The sequence below is a fragment of the Podarcis muralis genome, chromosome 17 (assembly GCF_964188315.1).
Source record: "Podarcis muralis chromosome 17, rPodMur119.hap1.1, whole genome shotgun sequence".
Classification (NCBI taxonomy): Eukaryota; Metazoa; Chordata; class Lepidosauria; order Squamata; family Lacertidae; genus Podarcis; species Podarcis muralis.
In genome coordinates this window covers 20,638,404-20,658,614 of record NC_135671.1, presented here as the reverse complement: position 1 = coordinate 20,658,614, position 20,211 = coordinate 20,638,404, and the positions used below count along the sequence as shown (strand labels likewise).

The window sequence follows — 20,211 nt, the reverse complement described above, 5'->3', positions numbered from 1 at the left end:
TTGATGCATACTTATGCTGTTGCATGCAAGACATGATAGGAGAGATATGAGAACGTCTCAAATACCTTTTTTAAAAACCTGAAATACAACATGGGGCATTTAGCTACAAAGACAGTTTTGTAAGTTGCCTCATTAAGTTGTGGAACCTTTTCTTAGAGGTTTCCAAGAAGGACTGAAGAGAAATATCCCCCCTTGCCTCAGAGGAGAGGTTGCATTAGATAAATGTGGATATAACATAGATTAATTTATATGTGGGCCTTTCATTAAACATAACAAAGATTTTTTAAAAAACAAACTAACTAACAAACAACGAAGATAAAAGTATTAAAAGCTGCTTTTTTTAAAAAAAGTGAGCAATAATCTTTTATTGCTTTATTTTCCTACAAATATGGCTTTGTGATTTTTCTTTGAACAGCATTTGCAACATTGTGCATTTACCAAAAAATATTTCTGATGTGCATGATTGATAATCTAATAAGAGATGCCAGTGTTCAGTCACAGCTGAGTGACATTATCAGGGAGACAATGTGGTTCAGATGAATGTATCTTCCGCTGAGTCTGTGCTAGACACAGAACTCCTATGAATGCACTGCAGCTTAAACAACAAGTGAGGCTTGTTGGAAAGGAATTTACAGGCAAAGAACTCTCAAGCAATCTTCTTCTACATCATCAGATTTCCTCAGTAGATGTGCTGTACAGGAGCTCTCAACGTAGCAGATCACAGAGAAAAATAATTCCACCCCCTTTGCTCCCACTTGGCAAATCACTAATAGTATATGACGGAATATTTTAAGAACTGTTTCTCCTTTGGGCTCTCACTTGCTATTACATATCCATAAGCAGGTTCCTTGTAAACCTATCCCAAATAATTTAAGATAATAGGCACACACTCCCCAAACTACGTGAACTACCGAGTTTGCTTCCAGTTGTAAAGTGTGTTACATTTTAACACCAGAAGAATTAATAAGACAACAGAGACAGTACAATACAGTGTAACCTAGTCTCCTAATGCTCAAGAAATATTAGTAAAAATGTATAAAGTGTTGAATTACAAGTAAAGTCTAACAACTGAACCACCTATTATGCATGTCTAGACAGAATTACTCCTCAAAGTAATTCTATGGCAAATATATTACTATCCACTGTAAATGCACTCAAAATTTGTTAAAACCAGGTTCCCAAGAAACTGATCTCCCATACAATAGCTCACTTATTAGCACACCTAATTTTATACTAAAATTATACACACACAAACACAGCACAAGACTTGTGCTTTCCTCACGCCATCCTAAAATCTTCTGATTTAGCTTTGGTAAATCCTTTCAAAAACAGAATTGCCTCTTAGCTTGATAAATCATGTTCAGTTTGAAAGGAATTCAATATGCAAATGTTTCAGCTGTTCCTCGGCACAAATTGTCTGCCTTGTCAATTTGAAAAAGTGAAAATCAACCAAGGAATACTTGACCTTACAGCCTAATGTCTATCAGGAATGCCATGGTTGGTCGATTTCAAACCTCTGAGAACAATGAGTGGCACATCTTCAGCCCATATCCTATAAGCGCTGACTAGATTTCAAGCACAACTTTAGGATTCTGGCAATCACTACTGTAGTCTAATTACACCATCAACCTGCACCCACAACATTTTCAGAGTAATCACCATCTTTCCTCCCCCCCCCTTTCTTATTTTAGTATTAGGTGAGCAGTGGCATTTCTAAACCTGATATAGGATCTTAGAGCTACCCCTCGCACTGCTAACTCTCCCACCCCAAACCCGGGTCCTTCTTATATCGGCTAATAGTGTTAAATTTGGAACTGAAGATGAAATGAATCCAGACGTCAAAAAGCTCACGATGACCACCTTTCAGACAGCAACGTCCCTCAATCATTAAGGTAGAAAGGGAAGCATCAAAGCTCCTTATAAGACTTGCCAGTGGGAAACAGCACAAAAATTATCACTCATTCCAACAACATTAGCCTAACCCTTTGGTAATAAATCATGGGTAAGTCTTTATGAAATCGACACAAAAATGTCCTTCTAGCAAAAAAGAAAAGAAAAAGAGGAGAGTGTTCCGTACAATGGTATTTGCTGCGTAAGAGCAGTTTATACAGGCCCCTAGTGGCTTACCACTCACAGCAGCAGACAATGGGGTGATCCCTACTTTTTTGCTTGCGAAGTTCTAGTGCCATTGCCAATACAGTGTGGGAACTGCAGGTGGTCTTTTTAAACAAAATTGGAGAGTACCTTGTGTTTCTAATCACAAAGTCAGAGCTATTGTCAAATACTTCACAATTTTTTTAAAAAAAAGAAAATGTATCTACCCCCACACAAACCATTGTCCTATTGCTGCTTGAGAATATTTGAGTTATATAAAAGCCACAACAGAATGTTTAACCAATGTCACTGTAATTCACCAAGTAGCAAAATGTTGAGACAGATGAAAATGTATTTTTAAACACAACTGCTTGAAATCTAAAACCTGCATTCCCCTTTTTAAGTGTCATTCCTACCAAAGCACATATAAATCACAATGGATTTCTTAGTGCCATCTTAAAAGCAGAGATCGTCTGTTTCACTAAACCATGTACACAAAGCATGTATCATTCTGAATTGAAAATACCTATAAATATCCTACCATACCTCCACAAGTATTATATGAAAAGGTATCTAATTATCTGTCTCCCTTCTCTTTGCAAGAGCTACAGAACCTAGTACTGAAACATGCCTTGTAGGGAACACATCTGATGTTTATAGCAATTTAACAGAACAGAATTTGACAGCTGAACTTAAGGCACTGACCAGACTATCAATTTCACATTTGAAAAATGCTGAAGCCATACAGTAGGTCTCAGGAGAACTAATTTAAGGACATTTTGATGAAGCAAATCATCAGTGTCCCTTAAAAGCAGACATATATGGGACTGATTTGTATTCAGAGGATGAAATCTTTGATTTCGGTTGTTTATGTTACTCTGTTGTAGTGTGTAGTCCTTATTTCAAAATGAACAAAAACACTTTTTGTAATAAAATTCTACCGCCAAAGAGGGGAGCCCCCCCCCCCAATTCTCTTTCTCTTTTTCATGTTGTGGGTATGCATGTCAGGAGGGTGAAAGAAAATGACAAAAAGTCACTATCATCTGTCGCAATAGAACTTTTGACACTATTTTCCAAGCAAAAATATCACAGGAACCAGCTCAAAACACACCATGAAAACTCAATGCAACGACTCATCTGAGCCTCATAGATTCTGAAGGAACATAAAATCTTGGTGCTGCACTCTGCTGGGGTGAACACTTTACATGAACCACACCAGGAAAATAATTTTTAGGCAGGTACAAAGAAACTTGATGAGAAATGCACTTCCCAGTGGATTATAAAATATGCAAAACCCTGAAGGGACGAATGCTGGCGACACTGCCCTCTTCCCAAATAACCTGTGGAGAAACAGAACTAACACTAGCGGAAGAGGCGATTGGGGGAAAGGTTAAGTATAAAGGTTATGACTTGTGGGGCAGCTAGTCATTGACGGCGGCTTGGGGAAGAGGGCAAAACAAAAATAAAAAACCTTCACAAGCATTAGGGAGCAACTCAGAAGGCTGGATGGAAGTATTGTGGAAAATAAGTTTCCCTCAAAGAAAACATGGGAGTGCCCTTGTAAACCTTGCCATGCCTCTGTCAAAAGTCCTTGTCTTGGCGGCTTTAAGGATATTGTTATTATTGTTGTTATTATTATTACATAATTCCTGTTTTAGCATATGCGTTTACTTAGGAACCCTAGGAAGAAGAAAGAGGGGGTGTTATCTGGGCATCCCAGGGGTTGTTCCCAACCTACCCCCCTCCCCGTCACACGCGCGCAGGCGGTTCCCCAATCTCAGCGCACTTCGGACGGCATCTCCTCTCGCCTTTGATTTCCGTTCTTATCTTCCCACTGCGATAAGCACCACTCAGGACAAACGAGCTAACTCGGCCATCATCATCAACAACAACAACAACAAGCCTTCCGTCGGCAGGCAGCACCGCACGCCTCCATCTCTCCCTCCCAAGCAAACGGACGGACCTCTCTCTTTTCCCCAGGACACCAATCCTGGCACGCACCAGCCCAGCCTTCTTCCCACCCCACCGCCTTCAGATTCCCCTTATTGTCAGCTCTCCTGTCTGGAGATTAGACCCCGGGGCTACTGGAGGGGGGGAGAAGAAGAGTAGCTGAGAAATGCACATGGCTGTCTCTCATGCACACATCATGCGCGCGCGCGCACGAGCGCGCAAACACACACACACCACACCAGATTTCCAGAGCAGGGGCTGGAAGAAAGAAATGGGTCAGGAGCAGCAGCAGCGGGGAGAATTACCTGGTCATGCTGGCTCCCCGTCGGCTCCCCTCGCAGCAGCAGCAGCGCCGCCGCTGCCCCCGCCGCCAGCCAAGCCCTCCTTGCCGGGCGCTGCTTCTTGGCAGGGCTCCCTTCCTCTCCCTTTCGCCTTCTTCCTTCCTCTTGCTGCTGCTGCTGCCGCCACGGCCACCTCTGCTCCTCTTTCCCCCGCTGCTGCTGCTGCCGCCGCTCGTCTCTCGGGAGGCCGATTTAATCCAAAACCGAGCGAGCGGCTCCTTCCCCTCCCGCGACGCCCCCAAGCGCCCGGGGGTCTCTCGCCGCCCTCTCACGGACCGTCCAAAGCGGGGAAGTGGATGGGAGTCCGAGGGGCCGGCGGCATCCAGGGAGCGGGGAAGCCGGCGGAACTCCGCGGGCTGCCGGGTCTCCCTGGCCGGCTTCTTGCTGCTGCTTGTCCGCTCTCTTCTTTTTCTTGCTGCTGCTTCTGTTGCTCCCGGGCTCTCTCTCTCTCTCTCTCTCTCTCTGCTCTCCGCTTCACCCTCCTCCTTTCTCCTCTTGCTCCCTCCTCCCTCCTCCCTCCCCCTCCCTTTTGCCCCTCTTAATTTAGTCCATTCTTTAGCTACAAATAGAAAAACCGGATCCACTCTCCTCCTCCTCCTTCTCCAAGGAGGGGAAAAAAGAAGAAAAAAGAAGAAGAGGAAAATTTCCCCAAAGTGCAATGCAGACCCAAAAAGGGCAAGTTGGAGATGCCTCGGATGTTGGAGAGGGATGGAAACAGAATAGGCGAGAGATTCCCCCCAACCTTAAAAAAAAAAACCAGCAGAAAGAGGAAAGGAGGGGGGGGGGGAATAAAGACCCTTTTAGAGGACTCCTCTGGGAAGAGGCGATGGCTGCGCTTGCTTGCTGAGGGACCAAGTAAGAGGGATGCTCCCCATCTCCTTCCTCTCTCTCTCTCTCTCTCTCTCTCTCTCTCTCTAGGTGATATTTATATATAGAGAGGACATAATATATATTATTGCTAAATCCTCTTATGCTGTGCAGATCACAGGATTTGAGTGCGCCCCCCCCCCCAGCAGTGTTGTGAGAAGCTTGTTGCAGAGCCCGGCTGTTTTTAGGCGAGTGGGAAGCGGGTGGAGAACGGCTGAGCCTCTCGCCCTTGCGCGCCTGGCTGGACCACAGACGGACGGGGGACGCGAGCAGCGAAGAAGGCGCACACGCGCAACGCCGGAGCGCGCCGGGCAGCAACGGTGCGCTGTGTGGGGCGGAGTGGGGGGGGGGGGGAGAGAGATTGGCAGGGACGGTGACGTCACTCCCCGTTATCTCGCTGTACCAGCCCAGAATGGACCTCCCCCTTTCTCTCCCCCTCCCCACCTCTTGTGCTAAACACACACAGAGCTACACGCGTTTGCAAGAAGGCGAGAATCTTGTGCGCCCGTGTTTTCCCTCGGAGAAGCACGCACGCTTTCAAACGCGAGCGAGCGAAGCAGCCGGTTGGGTGCCTTCTCGCTTTGCACCCCGCCTTCTCTCCGCCCTCTTCTGTGAATTTTGCGAGAGCTCCTTTCCTCCTCCTCCTCCTTGCAGCTGCCCTCACGTCTTTGAGGACACGCGGTTCAACCTCCCAGACGTTTTTTTTTTTTAAAAAAAATAAATGGAAACTTCGTGCGCGAGGGAGAAATCGTGTGGGAGAGATGATAGTTCAGGTCAGGTCCATTTTCTTGGAGTTAAAGACCGTTTGGGAGGAATCGTGTAGCTGCAATCCTAACCCTCTTGCCTGGGAGTAAGCCCAACGGAGTTCAGTAGGGGTTACTTTTGAGTAGACGGGACTACGATTCTGTTGCAAATCGGTTCCCACCCCCTTGAAAAGAGGGGGGGGGGGTCAGGTTGCTTTAAAGAGGCGAGTAACAAATGGAAGCCTGTTACTTCATTCGGATTATACACCTTAAACTGTCAAGCAAATGAAACCTCAGTGTTGCATTATTCAAGAAAATTGCTGTCTTGGGGTCATTTACATTTGTTGTATATGTAGTCCCGTTTATGTAATAATAATCATAATTGGGTGGAAACATGGTGCTATTTATATAAACAAGAGCATTTCTTATTGGAAGTTTAAGTTAAATAACAGTTATTTGCTATTAATTACAACGTTCGGGTTTCTAAAAAGAAACCATGAGACTTCTGAATGCTTTTTTTTTAAACAAAAGCATCACAAATCCTTGTAAGAAAACAAACACACACTGACAGTGTGAACCACAAATGCAAAAGCCGTTTCACCACCAGGCCCTGCTACACCCCCACACTATTATGAAGTATATTCAGAAATAGATACAACTAATTCCTCAAGGTCAAAGTCCAAATATTCTGCAAATCTCTCCCCAAAGTTAATCCTTGCAGAGTTTCAGCGTGACCCTTTTTGCTTCACTGATGACCCAATTCTACACACAGCTTGTGCGCGGGATGAACCAGGGATCCGATCTGTTACTTGTGTTCCACTCATTTCCCTCTGCAAATGTTTAAAGGATAGATAATAAAAACAGGCTGACTTGTGCCTTCTTTCTGCAACCCCTGAAGGGCTGCTTACAGGAGCAACCGGACAATGCCAAGACATGTGTTCATTACCATTTAATCTGTCTCCAGTGGACTACCAGTTACTATTGGTCATTGAAACCGTATACACATGAAGTTAGCCATAATCCATATCTGTCCTACAGTAACTGAAGAAGAAATGCTTCCATCCAATCTGAAAAAGGTAAACCACATTCACTCCACAGTTAAGGTGGTGTGTACATTTGAAACAGCCATTGCACGTGCACAAACGATGGCTTTGTGAATAGGAGTTGGGGGGAGTGCAGGTATGGGATTGGATAAAAGACAAGGGGGGGGTGTCACCTTGCTGCCCCAAAACCACTCATGTGTGCATAGACTAACTGCCCTAATTGCAGAGATTCACACTGAGGGATACAGAAATATTAGTAGGCGATAGCCACACACGTTGTGTTAGCACGCTGAATTATCCCATTCCTTTCTCCTCCGTCTTTTGTTCTCAAAAAGCTACTGGCCTGCCACATCCTTGTGGCAACTTGATACTACATTCCATTTCTTAGCCTGTCTAAGGGCATTAAAGCAACAGTTAGTCCATTTTCCTAAAAGAACACAATGTTTCTGTGTATATACTACAGAAAATGCTACAGCTGTGTGCATTTATAAACGATTTGTTCTATATTTTTCAAATATACATTTGTAAGCACTGTATAGGAACATGTAAGCTGGGTGAGCTGACAGAGTCCTGCTTTCACTTGCCTGTGAAAGGCCTTCAAGCACTGCTTGCCGCGAAGACAAATTGCCACTGTACTGTTTCCCAAAGATACACAGCACAGAGAGAATAATAATAATAATAATAATAATAATAATAATAAATTTTATTTATATCCCGCCCTCCCCAGCCGAAGCCGTGCTCAGGGCGGCTAACAACACTAAAACAGCGCAACATTATAAAAACATTATAAAAATTAATTAAAATACAAATTGTTGGCAACCATAAACTAAAGTTTTGTAAAGATTGCCAAAGGAGGGAGTCAGGCTGCGTCCTGACCAAAGGCCTGGTGGAACAGCTGTTTTGCAGGCCCTGCGGAAAGATGTCAAGTCCTGCAGGGCCCTTGTCTCTTGTGACAGAGCGTTCCACCAGGTTGGAGCCGCAGCCGAAAAAGCTCTGGCTCTAGTTGAGGCCAGTCTAACCTCTCTGTGGCCTGGGACCTTCAAGATGTTTTTATTTGAAGACCGTAAGTTCCTCTGTGGGGCATACCAGGAGAGGCGGTCCCGTAGGTACGAGGGTCCTAGGCCGTATAGGGCTTTGAAGGTTAAAACCAGCACCTTAAACCTGATCCTGTACTCCACCGGGAGCCAGTGCAGCTGGTATAGCGCCGGATGAATGTGGTCTCGCAGCGAAGACCCCGTAAGGAGTCTCGCTGCGGCATTCTGCACCCGCTGGAGTTTCTGGGTCAGTCTCAAGGGCAGCCCCACGTAGAGTGAGTTACAATAATCCAGTCTGGAGGTGACCGTCGCGTGGATCACAGTGGCTAGGTCAGGGCGAGAGAGGTAGGGAGCCAACTGCTTAGCTTGGCGGAGATGAAAAAATGCCGCCTTTGTTATAGCTGCAATCTGCGCCTCCATGGAAAGGGAGGTGTCAAAGATTACACCCAAACTCTTAACGGACGGTGCTGGCACTAATTGCGCCCCCACAAGAGATGGGAGTTGCCCCCTCAATCTCATATCGTCCCGTCCCAGCCAGAGGACCTCTGTCTTCGAAGGATTTAACTTCAACCGGCTCCCACGTAACCATCCAGCCACAGCTTCCAAGCGTCTGATCAGTGTGTCTGGGGCCGAGTCAGGATGGCCATCCATCAACAGATAGAGTTGGGTGTCATCAGCATACTGATGGCAGCCCAGCCCAAAACTCCGGACAAGCTGGGCAAGGGGGCGCATAAAGATGTTAAAAAGCATCGGGGAGAGAATCGCACCCTGAGGCACTCCACACACCAAGGAGTGGCGGGATGACAATTCCCCCCCAAGCACCACCCTCTGTCCCCGACCAGAGAGAAACAGGAAATGGGATTGCTGGAAGGGCAGGGGAGGGTGCAGTGCATTGCCTTAAAATGTTTTGTGAACAAGCGTGTTCATTTCCACACTTTGGGATTCTTTGGGCCCTGCAGATGTGGAAACAAATCAGTAACAAAGTTTGAATGAGAATTCTGAAACAAAACGTAGGCTTTTTACACATCCAAAGTATAGCTAGCGCACCCCCTTTTAAAAATTTGTTTTCAAAACGAAAAGATTTGTGTTTTAAGTCTGGCCTGCATTTTCTACATTTCTACATTTCATTTTCTACAGCGCAACTAATACTTGTATGGTTTATTTGCTTGCTTGCTTAAAAGAAAAGTGTCCTTTCAGGTGAATGATATTTTTTTTTATAAATCAGCTTAATGTTAGATTAATACACTAGAAGTGTTGCTGGGGACCACATAACTGCTATTTCAGTTATGCCATATTTGTGAGTTTCTGATAGGCACCTGGTTGGCCACCGTAAGAACAGAACACAATATAGACCTCTGGTGCAGCAGGGTGCTTCTTACGTCATTATGCATAAATGCTTAATTATTGAGATCAATTGTGCATGCTAGGCATTGCATCCAACAAAGTTCTGCTCAGAACAGAACCCACTGGAATTATTGGACCTGTTAATCATGCCCATTAATATCAGTGAAAACATAGCAAAATTGTAAAACAGGACACCTAAAGGAAACTCAAGACGGTAATTGAAACAAGTACCCGTGTACCGATGGATACTATTTTGAGTCTGGTCCTATTAAGATAGAATTTGTATGGTCTTCAGGTAGATGTATGCACTATGCCCAGCACAAGCCAGCCCCTCTTGTCTCAGAAGTACATTTCACTGTGTTCAATGGGCCTTACTCCCAGACAAGTATGCATACCATTCAGCCTTAATTATCACTGAATAGGCCTTTCATATGATTTTGCAACATAAGCAGACTTCAATGAAAAAACCCCACGAAGGTGGAATTCTACTTTTGCCTGACCGATAATGAGATTGCATCTAAAGTTTGTCACGAAAATGCAAGTACAAAACACACCTATCAAAATGTATTCAGATATAATTTTGAATTTATCTTGTTTATTTGTCATCAGACAATATTATGAAACCTGTGCTTGCCAATATTTCATACGCTGTAATGCATATTTATTGGATGAATAAATTGTGCATTTTGAAAGCACTTTGTTTTGCTAAGATGTCTTTTGCCAGTGTTCATTCAACTTTAAAGAGTTCAAACAGAAAACCTGTTGTGAATGCTGAAATAAAAGGCTTGTGGTTACAATGGAAATGAAAACTATCATTATCTCCTACTACAGGGCAAACCATAAAGTGGACTTAGTTTAAGGTTCTCAAAGTTTTAAACTTGAGTTTTCTTCATTCATCATAAAAGAGGTATAGTTTTGAGTTTGGTTTTGGTTTTCTGGGGTTTGGTTTTGGTTTCGAATTAACATGGTTTTTAGGGTTTGCAATAACATACATGCATAGTAGAACTACAACGCATTCTGATGTAGTATGCATTTTGGAAAACTGGTGGAATTTCCCTAGATTATTTGATACTGTGGAAACACCTCAAGTTTAGGTGCCAGTTGCTGCCTTTCTGTCTGCTACACCAGGGCTTGGGTGCACACCTTGTTAGGAAAACTTTCTTTAAGAAACAAATAAAAGTTCCTGGAAGCTTTAAAGAGGGTTCCAGAATTTTGTTTAGTGCGTAAGAGTGGCACTCTAGGCTTGATTGGTGTCAGCTGGAGGTACAAATAAAGGGAGGAACTTGCACACTGCAATTCCTGCACGAGGAAAGCACACACACACACACACACACTGTCAGCACACACGCTGACAACAAGGTTGGAAGTAAGACAATGAGTGCTGCTGATACTGTGAGTTTTGCTGTCTCAGGATTGTTAATCACTGGACTGAGATTATACCATGCTGGAGAGATAAAGAAGGAATGTAAATAGCTTGTATATAATAGTAGCGGAAATGCTTGTGCAACCAGTCAAGCAATAAAGAAGCTCTTGACTGTGAATTTGAGTATGACTCCTGTTCTTGTCCTCTGCCTCTGGGGAAAACTCTGCTACAAAAAGTAAGAAGTGGTTTTACCGAGGTGCCACCACACTAGCAGAGTAGCGCAGCAGAAGTGTGTGGGCGGTAACCTCTAATACACCCACCCATGTTGCTGGACTCCAGATCCCATAAGGCCCAGACAGCACAGGCAACGGTTAGAGATGATAGGAATGGTAACAAGTGGCGTAGCGTGGTTTGTCAGCACCTGGGGCAGGGCAAGTAATTTGTGCCCCCTAACCCGTGGATTTGCGCCCCCAACCTGTGGATTTGCCCTAACCCCAGATGTTGCGCCCGGTGTGGCCGGCCCCCCCTGCACCCCCTACGCTACGCCACTGATGGTAACCCAGCAGCAACTGAATTGCCAAGGGTTCCCCATCCATTATGCTACACCATAATAGCCTGAGATGGGGAAAGTGCTGTCAGCTGTTTCTGGCTGCCTCTCCCCTTTTGTATTATCTGTGAAGTGGGAAGGGTAGACATGGCCCTGGGGACACCATGCAATGATGTGTCCATTTCCTGCATGGCTAATGGGAAGGCATCATCTGTGTGGCCAATGGGAAGACATCACTTGACCGGTGGCAGAAGTGGAGTGACCCTAGATGCTTGGAGGTAGGGCAGCCAATGTTGCTATATCAGCACTTCCTCTTTTCATAAGCTCATGGCTCTCTTATGCTGGTGTTCCCGGTATAGCAGCTACTAGCTGTCAGGAATGATCCAGCTCCTAGTGGAACTTTACAGCCTGCTGCAGAACAGAGAGGGTTAGATCTGACACAGGCTGAACAGTAGTCAGTGCACAGTGCTGCTCCCCCACCCCTGAGAATGCCGGTTGCAGAGGGAATGACTGAGAGCAGGCTGGAACACAGCCAAAGCTCTCAGGAGGCTTGAACAGGCTCGGAGACAGTCTACCAGAGCAAGAAGAGGCTGGAGCTAATCCAATAAGTCTGAAGAGTCAACGAATGGGAGGGCTGCTAGATAGGAAACAAAACAAGAGATGTAAGGGGCGAAAGTTCAATATCTTCTGTAGACAACGGAAGCAGTCTTCAGAAGGGTCATCTTGCGTGATAATGCCAGAGGCTGCATTAGAGCCGTCCGGAGCTATCTGTTTGTTTTTGCAATAAATCCTCCTTTTTAATTACCTACGCTTACTGTGTTATCAAGCTGGGAACCTGGACTCCTGACACTAGCAATCCCAAGTGGACTGACCTTTTACAAACTAAATGTACACCTCAATGATAATCCACAGCAAAATAGAATAATAGGCTTGCTCAACACGACTATTCATACCTGCAGTCAGGCTTGAGGAATTCTCTCCTCCCCCCCTCCCATGGTTTCCAGAATCAAGGAGGACCAAGAAATGTCTTGCTTACGATTTATTCAGTCATTACAGGAGAAGCCAAAGAATCCAGTCCTTTCCCCACGATGGAGTTCCTCCCTCTTCCCTCTTCCCCAGCAACACCTGACCCTACGGAGGCCCCCTGTGGTCAAATGTCTTTGCCTCTTCTGCTCTTGCACCCTTAACGAACGTCGCGTTCTAGGAGACGGCGGATCATCTATGCTGTCTAATGAAGTGTCAGCTGTCTGGGTTATCTCCCCACCCCACCCCGTGCTTCTTCTTCTAACACTTCGTAACTTGGCAGCTGGCCAGTCTCTGCCTCGTTTATCTCCGTCATAGCTTGGCTGTAATTCAAACTGGCCTCCCTCCACCCTGTCAGCTACAGGAGAAGGGGGAAGCAATCTCCACTATACCTTTTCCTCTTGGTTCCAGTCCCTGACACCTTGAATGCCATGTACACCTTAACCAAAAATGCACTCTCCATTCTTTAAAATCAGCTTATCACGATTCACATTATAGCATTTGTATGTGACTGATTCGTATGAGTTGGATACAACAAAGTCATACTCAGAGTAAAGGTAAAGGTAAAAGGACCCCTGACCATTAGGTCCAGTCGTGACCGATTCTGGGGTTGTGGCGCTCATCTCACTTTATTGGCCGGGAGAGCCTGCGTACAGCTTCCAGGTCATGTGGCCAGCACGACTAAGCCGCTTCTGGAAAACCAGAGCAGTGCACGGAAATGCTGTTTACCTTCCTGTCGGAGCGGTACCTATTTATCTACTTGCACTTTGATGTGCTTTCGAACTGCTAGGTTGGCAGGAGCAGGGACAGAGCAACGGGAGCTCACCCCGTCGCGGGGATTCGAACCGCCGACCTTCTGATTGGCAAGTCCTAGGCTCTGTGGTTTAACCCACAGCGCCACCCGCGTCCCTCATACTCAGAGTAGCCCCATTCAAATCAATGTGCTTAGGAACATACTGTAGCTAGCTGCCCTGTACCAAATCAGACCAGTGGCCCATCTAGTTCAGTATTGTCTACAATGCATGGCAGCAGTTTTCCAGGGTTATAAGCAGGGTTTTTCTCCTACCTTACCCGGACACGCTGATCCCTGAACTTGGGACCTTCAACATTAAAAGCAAAATTTTCCCTGGACATTTCAGTGATTGCCACCTGGACACTGCTTAAGGGTGAATACCAGCTATGTCTGGAAAATGTCGGACGTATGCCAACCCTATGATACATCCCTACGTGGTGGTGGTTGTTGTTTTTTTAAATGTATTTACAACTTTCAGTGTACATGCTTTTATTTCCAGTTCGTAGCACATACTCTATTGCAGCCTAATAAACCTTGATCCTACTTCATCAGTCTCAAATCTCCATGGATTTTTATCGTGTGATTAATTACCAGCTTCCTGGAGTCTTTTTACTCTCTTCAATTCCTTTACTACAAAGAGCCGAGATAAAAATAGCAAGCATGGCAAAAAATAATGAAAAAAAGTAAAATGTACTCAGAATCTCTTTCTTCTTCAGACATGCTTTCCTTTAAGTACCAAAGGTTTATCATTTGAAAGATTTATAAGAATCATGAAAGTTTAAAAGATGAAGATAAACCACTGAATGACTCCTTAGAGATACCAAATTAGCACTTAAAACATACACATATCGAAGGTATATTTGCAGAGTTTATTATTTTTGTTTACTGGCAAATGTATATACTTATTAGCCTAGTAGTTTGTAAGTTTTGGTATTCACCAGATGCAGCAAAAGGGCCTTGCTAGCTATAAACAAGAATTCTAAAGGTGCAAACAAAACAACTGGGGGTCTGTTTCTCTTAGTCACTTAGAAATCCAGGGTTTAATGTGTGTGTTAATGGAGCTTTATGACTAATCACCTGTTAGATTTCAGCTGACAGCTTGTCACGCTGTAACTGTAAATAATAAAAATGCATGGCTATCTTAATGTATGCAACTAAAGAAAGAGGGGAGGGAGAATATTCCATAATTTTACTTTGATATGGCGCAGTTCCAATAATTTAATGTATGCACTAGTGGCTCCACTCATAGAGGCCCAAGAAAATTTGCAGACAACTTCCTTCAAATTGTCTTACTGTAAATTTAGACCACCTCCCACCCCTTTCCACCCCCAGTAGAAATGAGCGCGCTAATTTACGCACCTGAATTCTTCATAAATTCCTGAGGGTACCCCCAACTTGCATTCTGCATCCTTTCCCCCAAATAGCACATAGCAACTTCAGAGTCCTAGATAAAGGTAAAGGGACCCCTGACCATTAGGTCCAGTCGCGGACGACTCTGGGGTTGTGGCGCTCATCTCGCTTTACTGGCTGAGGGAGCCGGCGTACAGCTTCTGGGTCATGTGGCCAGCATGACTAAGCCACTTCTGGCGAACCAGAGCAGTGCATGGAAATGCTGCTTACCTTCCCGCCAGAGCGGTTCCTATTTATCTACTTGCACTTTGAGGTGATTTCAAACTGCTAGGTTGGCAGGAGCAGGGACTGAGCAATGGGAGCCCACCCCCTTGTGGGGATTCGAACCACCGACCTTCTGATCGGCAAGCCCTAGGCTCTGTGGTTTAACCTACCCTCTGTTAGCAAGTAGGGTCAAATGCACTCTGACAGCAAGGGGCACTTTGGTGTCACTTTCCCACAACTTCAAGTTTCATGTATTCCCCAACATGACAAGGTATAAATTGCTACACTGTGTTTCAGGACTCTCCTCCACCTTAAGTAAGTTATTTAAAAAATCATGTGTTTCTTTTGTTATGGTTTTTGAGGGCAATTCTATTCTACTGCAGTAGGTGAGGAAACGGGAAGAAGAAAACCACGCACATAAAGATATTGATCTTGCAAAAATGCTGCTTAAATTTATCAGTTATTTGTCACATCTAAGAATCTCAGTCAAGAAGAAGAAGAAGAAGAGTTTGGATTTGATATCCCGCCTTTCACTCCCTTTAAGGAGTCTCAAAGCGGCTAACATTCTCCTTTCCCTTCCTCCCCCACAACAAACACTCTGTGAGCTGAGTGGGGCTGAGAGACTTCAAAGAAGTGTGACTGGCCCAAGGTCACCCAGCAGCTGCATGTGGAGGAGCGGAGACGCGAACTCGGTTCCCCAGATTACGAGACTACCGCTCTTAACCACTACACCACACTGGCTCTCTCCATTTTATGTGAGAAAGGAGTGTAGAGGGTAAAAAAACACTTGTTTGTTTTCATAATAGACAAATTGCTTTCCTTGCCATCACCACAAATTACATCAGAGGTCAATTTTAAAAAACAAAAAACCCACATGTTTACAAAGTTAGGATCTTCCTTGTGACCCAGAAAAACTGACTCCCCCCCCCCCATTGCAGCTAACAGTTTGCACAAAACTTACTAATCCATTTTTGGGGGTCACTGAGACCTCAACTTCAACAGCAAATGTTGGCAAGCAACCTGAACTCTCACCTTTAGCAGCTGCCCAGAGTTAATGGCAACTCTCCATTCAGAATCTTTTGCTGTTCATGGAAAAATCTCTGCAAAACATGTTGTTAAGAGTTGTCATGAACTCTTCTAGGGCACAATGTCAGCGCCCCCCTCCAAAATAATCAATAAGCTCCTCAAATTTGAGCATTGCCTTCAATGCCAATGTAGCAATGTGAGAGACAAGCCTTCCCCTTTGCACAACCTATGGGATATAATTACCAACACACTCCCACAATGCTTTGGGCCATGCAAGAATGCTACAACTGATGAGCAATTAGTGCCATTCAGATGAAGATGTCCAATGAGGCAGTATCCACCATCCAAATCCACAAGGTAGGCATAAAATCCTGCCTGTGTTGCTATTCAAAAACACCATCTGTTTATGGTGTAGATATATATTTGGGGAAGGAAGGAAGTGCCTCAGAGGTTGAAAACTTAGGCTGAGAAACTGGCAGTGCATTCATTCCCCCAGAGTTCCTTTCTCACAAATCCAGAAGTGTCAAGAGCAGCATTTTGGTTTTCAGTAATATTTGACTCATGTTTTTAAATCTGCTCATGTGTTTATACACAAATCGATGTATCTCACATTCACATTCATAGCAGGTCTCCTGCTGGAGACAATTGGACACCCAACAAGTAATTTCCTAATTACTTAGAAAAATTACCAAGAACCAAGAGACACCAATCAAAATAAATATGTGTGCTTATTTACACAAAATTGCAAACAGTGAATAAAATGTCATAGCTTGGGGCATGGATACAGAAATATAAACTAGCAGGATGGCTAGTTGTGGCATCCTACCCAAACCCATGTTGCCTCCACAATAAGCTTAAACAATTCATAATACAGAAAAGGAGACAGCTTAAATGCGGAAGTTTAACAGCTGTCAATGGAATGAACAAAGAATCTCTTCCTAGTAGATCTACATGTAGAGAACACCTGCTTCATGTTGTATCTCTTCTAGTCCTGCAGTTGTGAAATGTGTTGACTGTGCATTGGCTGGCCATGTAGCGTATGCTATGGATGAAAGATCTATGAAATTTGGTACTCTTGTTACTAGTAATTCACAAATCATGTTTATTGCACTTCTATACCATACAGCTCTGTTATACACAATTAGACCCCACAGATGGCTCTTGTAGATTTTTGCACTTTACTTTGTGAGGCTTTCTATTTATTTCAAAATATTTCTAGATCATTTAGTGTGGGTTTTTTTTTTAAAAAAAACAATAGAAAAACCACCACAACAACTAGTGTTTTTTTTTAAAAAAACTATTTAGTTAAAAAAAACTAAAAGCAGTCTACCAACAATGCAAATCAACATTAAAAACACCAAAACAGTATTTTTAAAAGTCAGAACCAAATACCCAGTGATACATGTCCAAACTTATGGACAGCCTGTGCAAAAAGATACATCTTTATATATTGTTGACTTGGATGATGTCTGGATAACTATATTCTTTACTGGGAAAGGGAAGGTCTTAATAAAGGCATGATTATCAAGAGTTGCAAATGGTGTCATGCTTAATACTTTCCATCAATTATTTGAATTGCATGGCTTTGGGAAGGTAAATCTGACCATTTCCCCTACATTCACTCTTTGCTTTCCACTTCCTCCAGCCTTCTATTTATCCTTCTGCTGTTTTCCCCACTTCCCCAAAGCTATCTTTTATTAGCACACGGCTTTGCATCTGCCCCTTTCAGTCTCTGTTCCCCAATTCCTAGCGTCATCTTGCCCGCCCATCCCTCCTTTGGGTATCTGTAACATCACTACAGCGCCGTGAATGGACAAGGAGGGCTCACAGCTTGAAAAGTAACAGCACATTGACCAATTCTTTGAAGTTTCCCCCGTTCTATATTCTGTAAGTCAGGTGCTGTCTAAATTTGCTTCAGCTTAACACTGATTTGCAGTAAACTGATAAGACAGAGGAAAAACTGCTGCCGTGCCATGGTTTCTAAAACATAGTCTTATGCATACTAAGATTTGTGGCAGGATATTCTTGACTGCCTGCCTGCCTATTTATTTATGATTTATTTGCTTGGTGTTTTTATTACTACCAAGCACTAACGGTCTTCTAAGATTTCCCATTACTGGAAATTAGTAAGATAAGTTGCTGCTGGATTGTTTCTTCACTGCTGCCAACAACAGGGCTGGTGGGCCATTTGAAATGGCTTCATGGACTGGATCTGGGTCCAGGCGCCTGCCATTTCTTCAGTCACGGATTAAACCCACAATAGCCAAAACAATCTGCTGACTGTGTGTGACTTTCCCAATCCATGAAACTATAACATTAGGAGAACAAGAATCAGCTACCATTAAGCTGTGAGGGTTTTTAAGAAAATGGAAAGGGGAGATTAAATCTGCCTCAATGCATGCTAATTTTTGGTAGGGCTTCAATTTTTGGAGGGGGAAAAAGTACGCTTCCATATTAAACTAGCTCTGCGAGGGAGATCATGCATTAGTCACAGTTCCACAATGGAAGGAGATTTATTTTTTCAAGAAGGGAAGCAAGTTCTCTTGAGTTTTGTTAACACAAAAACATTCAGCGTCAACCACAGCAGATGTATTTTCAGGTCAGAGCTGAAGTTCAAACCAGTCCTGTGTGTGGATTTCATGTACTTGACTGCCACAGCAAACTGTTCAAATTGCTGGCAAGCAAACTTCTTGGAGCTTGAGCCTGAAAACTTAAATGGTATTTTCCTTATGCATGAAGAACTTCTGTCCATTTCAAACTTTGGATGTAGCAGAGAGGGCACCCCTTGCCAAAGGTGAGTAAGGAGGCACGGGCTTTGGGAAGGAGACAGGGGGGCTCTGGCAGGGTCCTAGAGTCCTCCTACCTCCTTCCCAAATCTGGGAAATGGCTAACTAGGCTTCGGGAAGAAAGCAGGAGGACTCAAGAAGCATGTCAGAGCCTTACACCTCCTTCCCAAAGCCTAAAAAGGTAAAGGACCCCTGACAGTTAAGTCCAGTCGTGACTTTGGAGTTGCGGTGCTCATCTCGCTTTACTGGCCGAGGGAGCCAACGTTTGTCCACAGACAGTTTTTCCAGGTCATGTGGCCAGCATGAATAAGCCACTTCTGGCAAAACCAGAGCAGCGCACGGAAACGCCGTTTACCTTTCCGCCGGAGCGGTACCTATTTATCTACTTGCACTTTGACGTGCTTTTGAACTGCTAGGTTGGCAGGAGCTGGGACAGAGCAATGGGAGCTCACCCCATCGTGGGGATTCGAACCGCTGACCTTCCGATTGGCAAGCCTAAGCAGCACAGTGGTTTAGACCACAGCACCACCCACGTCCCAAAGCCTAGTGCCTCACTTATGGGGCTTTGAGATGGCATTCCTTCATCTCAGCACCTAGTCCACTCTCTTTGTCCAAACCAATTTCATTTCATTTTTGTCTATCATAGTAACTTCTTTCAAGGCATATAAAAAGATGGCCATGTTGATGCATAAGAAAAAGCTCCAAAATTTATAGCTGGGTTTGAGAAAGACCTTTATTGGAACCAGTGAAAATGTTCCAAAAGTGTGGCAAGCTTTTGAGTTCTGTAGCATCAGGCAAGATGTCACACAAAGGAATGGGGAAAGAAAAGCGGGGGGAAACAAAAAACACAAAGCACAAAACTAGGCTGGCTTTTGTAGTCATAAGGTCAGCTTGTAGACCATTCCAGGAGGAAGATTGCTGGCTGAATAAGTCCTTCTGAGATGCTAAAGATGTCAAGTTATATACCTAGGACTCTGGGATAAAGAAGCAATGGCTTGTCCCTGAGAAATCAAAGTGTGAGAAATTACAAGTGGGTTTAATTGGACATTCTGGACTGATATCCTTGTGGCCACAAGTGCAGCTCAGTTATTGTGGAGTGATTCACCCTTGTTCTGCACGCTGTTTCTCCCTAAGGTCCTCTTCCATAAAAAAATGTTCTGCACTCATACATTTAATATTCATTCTGGTTCCTTAAATCACTAGTCTTTAGGTGGTGGGCTGGGACCTGCCCCTGCGTTGTGGCCTGATCTTAGGTGGTTTGCAACAGTAGCAGTGCCACTAAAAAATACATAGAAAGCACTGAGAAATGGGTGCCCAAATGCATATTTGGGATAAAGGTGTATCCTGGCTCTAGCAATACTGAAAACTACTTCCAAAAATTATGCAAGAGGGACTATTAGGTATAATAGTTTTTGTAAGGCACACTGAGAGAAAAGGTTACAAAGCAGTCTATGAATAAGTCTAAAGAAATAAATGTTTTCTCCACTTGGGCCAGCACTTTTTCAAAAGTCTTTTTTTGCACCATCAGTCCTAGCCGTCATCTACCTCCTCCTTAATGGTGCTGCCTGCAGCAGGCTGTTTCACCTTGCTGCCTACCAGGGACTGAAAGGCTGGTATGTTTTTTCCAGCACACCGCTTGCAAT

At 44.2% G+C, this 20,211-nt stretch overlaps 1 protein-coding gene across 28 annotated transcripts in view; it reads right to left on the bottom strand.

Annotated features, from left to right (window-relative positions):
* PTPRD (protein tyrosine phosphatase receptor type D) overlaps positions 1–20,211 on the bottom strand; it is a 1,167,048-nt gene that overhangs the window by 391,015 nt on the left and 755,822 nt on the right. Inside the window, exon 1 of one of the 28 annotated variants that reach the window (XM_077921376.1) lies at positions 4,350–4,786. The exons of the other annotated variants lie outside the window; for them this stretch is intronic. The gene's annotated coding sequence lies outside the window, so the exon portion shown is untranslated. Of the gene's footprint in view, positions 1–4,349; positions 4,787–20,211 lie in introns of those variants that run through there. 28 annotated transcript variants of the gene reach the window in all.